At 38.7% G+C, this 7,394-nt stretch overlaps 1 pseudogene; it reads right to left on the bottom strand.

The window, feature by feature from the left end:
- Window positions 1-2,018: 2,018 nt before the first annotated feature.
- LOC138159418 (C-signal-like) overlaps window positions 2,019-7,394 on the bottom strand; it is a 15,356-nt pseudogene continuing 9,980 nt past the window's right edge.

Here is a 7,394-nt window from a genome sequence, read left to right as displayed (position 1 = left end):
TTTTTTTGTTCACATTTACCTGTTTATTAAAATTTCTGTCAATGTTCATTAAAATAAGCCCTCCCCTGAAAATAAGCCCTCTGGTGTTTTTCTGTCCAAAAAAATTAATAAGACAGTGTCTTATTATTGGGGAAACACGGTAATTAGAGGATAAACAAGGTTGTGAAACAAGGACATAAATACATCAAACTGTGATGTTAAAATTAGGAACTTCTTGTTTTAAGGAATGAGATTCCAGTACAGACAGCTATTTTGGTGAAGAGTAGTAACTTATGAGCTCTTTTGTAATATCTTAAAGGGAAATCAAATATTATTTTTAATCTGTAATTAGAACATATGCAGAAATTTATGTAAACTTCTTAAGACTTACTTTAAGATGTTCCCATTGGTTTTTTGAAATTTATTAATTTATTTATTTTTAGTATTTTAGTTTATATTTATTTATTTAAGTTTTTAATTTTCTCTCCCTCCCTCCCCACTCTCTCCCCTAGATGTCATGCAGTATGATATGGTTCTACACATACATTCCTATTAAACACATTTTCACATTAGTCATGTTGCATAAAAGGATTATAATGAATGGGAGAGATCATGAGAAAGAAAAAACAAAACAAAAAGAAAATAGTATGTTTTGCTCTGCATTCCAACTCCATAGTTCTTTCTCTGGATATGGATGGCATTTACCATCATGAGTCCTTTGGAATTGTTTTAGGTCCTTGCATTTCTGAGAAGGGCTAAGTCTATCAAAATCAGTCATACTGTGGCTGTTTCTGTGAACAATGTTGTCCTGGTTCTGCTCACTTCATTCACATCAGTTCATGTAAGTCTTTCCAGGATTCTCTGAAGTTTGCCTGTTCATCAATTTTGATAGCACAATAATATTCTATTACATTCATATACCACAACTTGTTCAGCCATTCCACAATTGATGGGCATCCCCTCAATTTCCAGTTCTTGATCACCACAAAAAGAACTGCTGTGAATATTTTTATATGTGTTTTTCCCATTTTTATGATCTCTTTGGGATACAGTTCTAGAAGTATATTGTTGGGTTAAAGGAGATGTTCCCATTGTTTAAAGGGATTCTGAGAGCCATAGTATGTTTCCTGTGATCAGTTTCTTACTGTTACCAATGTGAAATTAAATACTTATTATCTAGGATATGTGATTGTCGAGGGCCAGTGCTGAGAGAGTTTTTCTTTTTTAAAGAAAATCCAGGCCAGAGTTTTGCTCATGGTCTGTTCTTTCTCTCTGGGCTCAATCTTCTCATGATTGTTGGCTCACCATCTGATTCCTTGTGCATTCCTTGATTAAGATGTGGATCTTGCTTTTGTTTGTGTTTACCTATGGAATTCAAATTACCCATCCTCCTGAACTTTGACCACCATTCTAGAAGTCACATACTCAGTTACGGTATTGAGAAATGTCCCATAGGAGTGGCCATAAAACAATGTACACTTTGCCTATATAATTCCTGACCCTTAGATAAATAAATGAATTTGCTCGCAACTTGCTTGCATTTTCCACCTGGCCCACATTTATTATTCATGCCTTCTCATGAGGCAGCCCACGTGTAGTGGGCTGCATGTGATCCTTGAGAGCTGAACTCACCTAAAATTCCGATTATTGGAATTTGCTATTCAAGACTTTTTGGGACTGTGATTTACTATTGTTTAGAGCTTTGATTACAGGGATAGTTATCTGATTTGTCATGAAGCCAATAGTAGAATAATGTGTGCTAAAGGTGCGTGTCTGTGCCTGGGAAGAGTTTTAAGGACAGCCTTGGACACACCCTAGGTAGGATCTTCCTGACTCTATTTCCCAATTGTGCTATTTCCTTTCTGAAAAAGGAAATTCCTCATGTGATTAATCCTGAGCCCTGCTTTTAACATCTAGTGACTATATGATTGACTGTCAGATATGAATCACACCTAGAATCAAAAAGAGCTAAGGAAGTTTTTTCCTTCTGTTATGATATATGACATTGTCCTTTTTTTTCCTTTTACAGCAGATTTCTATAATCAAGAAGTTCTGTAAGTACAATACTAAATTTATTAAATAATAGATGGAAACTGGAACATCTCTGAGTCACTATAATAGGATACAAGAATGAATAGCTTGCAATTTTAACTTACATTCATGACCAAATAATAATAATATACAGATAACATCCTCCTAAGGAGAAAAGGATTAGACCAAATCATAAGACAAAGATGTAATGTGATAAATGTTTAATTAAATAGGATAACAGATTTTGAGGAAAGCAACAGGATTAGACTGATCTTCTAACAATTACATTCATATATATATATGATTGGCTTCCAAAACTTATCTATCATGGAAATTCAAGCTTAAAGCATATTTTGGTAATAAGATCTCAGATTTTGATTTTTACACCAAAAATGTATAGGATATAGTAAAAGTAAGTGAAATCATTTTTCCTTTATTAAAGTATCTGTCTGACAACTTTAAAAAGTCAGATGAACTCATTTTATGGCTGGACCCTCACATTTTAAAAGATTCTTATACCAGGTACAGGATTTAGGTAAGGACAGAAGTAGCAGATGATATACAAACTGAAATTCTCCGAAGTTTCAAAAATGGAGAACCAAATTTAAGTGATTGTACTAAATTTACTAAGTCAGAATTATCTGGGAACTTCTAGATCTGAACCAGAGAAGCCAAGTTCCCTTTTAGAACTGTCCTAAGAATAAAACCTATTGTGAAAGAAAGGATATGTAGGGACCAGATAACTATTTGAGACATCTAGGATTCAAAGGGTACTGCTTAAATGGACTTTGGGAATAGGTTACTGGGATACAAGAAACTTAAATGTTAGTTAACATAGGTAATAATGATTGTATTCTTTTGCATGGTTCACTTTTAAGTTTTCTTAGTTACCTTCATGATACATGAATCTCCCTTTTCAAAACTAGTCTATTATGAGCCATCTAAGTAGTTTAATCTGTAGCTAACATTTTATTATGCAGTTTTGTGAATTATGAGAAGAACTTTGTTGTATTGTTTGAACCTAGCCCTGTATGTTTATCAGTGATACAGAAATAAGTTTGATTTACAGTGTCTCCTCTGGAAAGTTTTTGAAAGTCTCTGCATTTGCTTACTTATTTATAAAATGTCTACTTCAAATGGACAACCCTTTGAGAAAAGCACTTTGTTCTTCATAGAGTGCTAGATAAATGTGAGAATCCAGTATCTAACGTTGATGCTGGGTCTAGGTTTTGGGCACTATGGTTGGCTTTAGTTACAAGTTAATTCTCCCACCTTGGAATTTTGTAAAATGGTGAATGGAGTCCAACTTAAATCATTTTAAAATCTTTCCTCCCAGTTATCCCCAAAACCATCTTTATAAACCAGTCTGCACTGAGTAAATAAATATTCTCAATGTCATTTCCTTATGTAGAGAATGGTACTGTCTGGCTTCATGTACACACTAGGTGAATATAAAATTTAAGTCTACACCCTGCTCAGATCCCTTTTACATCTAGACTAGGGCAAGGTACTTTAAGGTTGGAGTAAATCCTTCTACAACTTGTTAAGGATATGAGGATTTGAATAGTCATATATTTATATAAATGTGAAAAGTTTAGGAAACCAGCTGGACTGCCACCTTTTTCCCATCCAATCTTTGCAGAGACCAGCAGGAGATCAATCAATAAACACTTATCAAGCACCTAGTCTATGTGCCACGCACTGTGCTAAATGCTGGGGATACAAAAAGAGCCAAGGAGCTTACAGTCGAATGTGGAAGACAACATGTAAACAAACATATACAAAGCAAGCTATATGCAGGATAAAAAGCAAATAGTTAACAGAGGAAAAGCACCGGAATTAAGAGGAATTGGAGAAGGCATCCTGTAAAAAGTGGGGTTTTGGTTGGAACTTAAAGAAAAGCCAGCATGGTCAGTAGTGAGAGTAAAGGAAGCAGAGCCTTCTGGGCTTGGGGAACAGCCAGAGAGCATGCCAGGAGCCAAGAGATGTGGTGTCTTGTTCATGGAACATCTAAGAGGCCAGTGTTATTAAATCAAAGAGTATGTGTTGGGGAGTACAGTATAAGAAGACTGGAAAGATAGAAGGGTGCTAGGTTACAAAGGACTTCAAATGCCAAATGGAGCATTTTGTATTTCATCCTGGAAGCAATAGTAAGCAACTGGAGTTGATAGTATAGGGAGAGGCGTGACAGGATCAAACCTGCGATTTAGGGAAATCACTTTGTGGATGAATGAAGATGGACTGGAGTGGTGAGAGGCTTGAAGCAGGTAGACTGCCAGGAGCAGCTGCTACTATTGTTGTAACAATAGTCCAGGTGTGAAGTGAAGACCTATGCTAGAGCAGTGCCTGTGTCAGAGGAAAGACGGGGTGGGAGTCCTGTATTTAAGAAATGTTGTAGTGATGAAATTGTTAACAAATTGGATAGGGGGGATGAGGTGAGAGAGAGTGAGGAATCCAGGATGACTCCTAGTTTGTGAGTTCAAGGGACTAGGAGAATGGTGTTTCCCTCTATAGTAATAAGGAAGGTAGAAGGTAGGATGGGTTTGGGGGAAAGATAACAAGTTCTGCTTTGTACATGCTATGTCCAAAAGGCAGTTGGAGATGCAAGATTGGAAGTCAGCAGCTAGTCTGTGGCAGAATAGGTAGATTTGAGAATTATCAGAGTAAAATGGTAAATAAATCTATGGGAACTGATAAGAACAGGAAGCACAGAGGGAAAAGAGAAGGGGACCTGGGACAGAATCTTAGGGAAAACTATTGTTAGAGGTTACAATCCAGATGAAGAATCAGCAAAGGATACTGGTCAGATAAAAAGAGGAGAGAGTAGTGTCCTGAAAACCTAGAAAGAAGAAATTATCAAGGAGCAGGGAGTGGTCAACAATGTCAAAGGCTGTAGAGAGGTCAAGAAGGAGGATTGAGAAAAGACCATTGGATTTGGCAACTAAAAGATCATTAGTAACTTTAGAAAATAGCAGTTTGGGGGGGGGGGGGCTAGGTAGCACAGTAAATAGAGTACAGGCTCTGGATTTAGGAAGACCCAAGTTCAAATCCAACCTCAGACACTTAACACTTACTAGCCATGTAACCGTGGGCAAGTCACTTAACCCCAATTGCCCTGCTTTCCCCCACTCAAAAAAGAAAGAAAATAGCAGTTTTGGCAGAATGATAAGGTCAGAAGTCAGATTATAAAGGGTTAAGAAGAGAGTAAGAGGAGAGAAAGTGAAGGTAACTATAGTAGAAGGCTTTTTCGAATTTTAGTTACAAAGGGTAGAAGATATATGGGACCGTAGAGACACTTAAAGAGGAAAAAAATCCAGGAAACTGAACCCCAGATCTATTTGTTGCCTATTGGGTAAGGGGTGATTGTCTAACTATAGATAAAGTAGATGGTCATCACAAGTTAAAGCGAGGTCTTTCTTTGAGATGACCCCCAGGAAGAATGGTCAAAAGGAAAGGCATGAACTGTGTTCTCCCATGTCCTACCTAGGCTATGGAAAACTTTGAGGTCTAGGCCCTGAGGAACCAAAATTGGAAAGGCTTCTGCCTATTTTAAGATAAGTATCTCAGCTATATCTGAAAGAGCACAGCAGTAACATAGTTGAGGATTGCAATTGATCCTGTAGCTAGAGGTGACAGACTATAGCCCAGTGAGTCCTACATAGACAGACTCCAGTATTAGAGGAGTAATCCCATGCCTAAAACCTGAGAGTATTTATCCTTCTGGGCACCAAACCCAATGGTGCAAGTATAAATTGAAGGAAATAGGCCAGAGGAGGTATCCTAAGGGAGTGTTACATACAAAATGAGGATTTTGAACTAAATGGCTTCTGAACTCAGTAGATTGTAAACTCCTTGAGGGCAGGGACTGTCTTTTGATTCTTTTTGCATTCCCAGCACTTAGCAGAGTACTTGGCACATAATAGGCATTTAATAAATGTTTATTGATTGACTGTAGTTCTTCTAGCTATAGATCTATGACCCTATACCTATGCCAGAGGTTATGGGACCCTGATAGTCAGAAGTCATAGGAACCTTACCAAAAACACAGGAAAAGAGTCAGAAATGACAATGATTAACCATCCCTTCCCTCAAGGTATCAAAGTTAGTTTCTCTTCATAGCTTTGGGCTCCAACAAATGTTTAACAAAAGGCTTTCCAGAGGTAAAATGTACACATGGCACACTCTCAAGTGTGATCTAAATTTTTTTTTTTAAGCAATTGGGGTTAAGTAACTTGCTCAAGGTTACACGGCCAGTTATTATTTTGGGGTGTGGTGCTGAGTATCTGAGCCCAGATTTGATCCAGGTCATCCCAACACTGGAGACGGTGCTCTTACTCGCTGAGCCACCTGGCCGCCCCTGTGATCTAAATTTTTAATATCTCCATCATCACTTTCTTAAGTCTAGTCCATCATCACTACCCCTGGTTACAACTAGGAAGAATGAGAACAGCTTAAGGAAGCGGTTAAATAAGTATATTGGTATTCAGAGCTCAGGGAAGTGGTCGACCAAGATGGGGCGGTCAATCGTGGGCTGCTGACAGAAAGGCATGAAGAATACTTGAAATTATACCTCTATCACAGCCTCCAAATGGGCTGTAACTTCACCAAGGCAATGCCTTTCCTTCCCAACTGTAGAAACCCCCTGAATTCTCCTCCGAAAGTGTAGAAAAAATCTTCAACATGCCTTGTACTGATTCTTCTTTCTTCAAAGTAGCCTGCAGAACACACAGCAGGTTAAGAGGGGCCAGGAGGAGAGTGAACTTACTAGAATAGCACCTGGATACAGCAAGGATGTAGCAGGAAATAATTGACTCAGAAAGAAGGGGCTAAGTTCCCAGAAGCTGAGGGAGAGTGGAAGGGTTGCCAGTCAGGTAGGAACCCAGTGAATTAACACCTTCTGGGACCTGACAGGGTCATAGCCTGTATGGATAGCATTGGAAGGAAGGGGCAAGGAGGAAGAAATAGTTCCAATTAAAACAAACTTAGTAGAAATATCCATTAAGATCTTAACACAACTTGGATTTACTTTTCTCTTCTAACTCAGGGAGATCAGGCCTATGCTAACTGACTCCCTGTACTTGTCTTCCGAGGAACTGCCTCCCCAACTTCCTTACCCTACAGTATCCTCCCCACAAAAACTGACTAAGGGTACCTATTTTCTATCTCAAGCTTGGCCCCAACTGAAGGAGGTGCAGGCAGGAAGCAGACTTACCCCACCAGTTGAAAGAGTGCCCATATCTGTCTGAACCCAGCCAGGGTGAATAGCAGTACACAGGATGCCTTCTTCTTTAAAGGCCAGGCCTTGGCACCGGGTGAGCATGTTCAGGGCAGCCTGGTGGAAGGAGGTGGGGCAGAGAAAAGAGAGAAGCCACAGCTGAGCCATA

This window comes from Petaurus breviceps, unplaced genomic scaffold, assembly GCF_028583685.1.
Source record: "Petaurus breviceps papuanus isolate PSGF00001 unplaced genomic scaffold, PetGlider_PUasm1.0 176, whole genome shotgun sequence".
NCBI classification, from domain to species: domain Eukaryota; kingdom Metazoa; phylum Chordata; class Mammalia; order Diprotodontia; family Petauridae; genus Petaurus; species Petaurus breviceps.
Note: the sequence above shows the minus strand (reverse complement) of the source record. Positions and strands in the feature narration are given on the sequence as shown.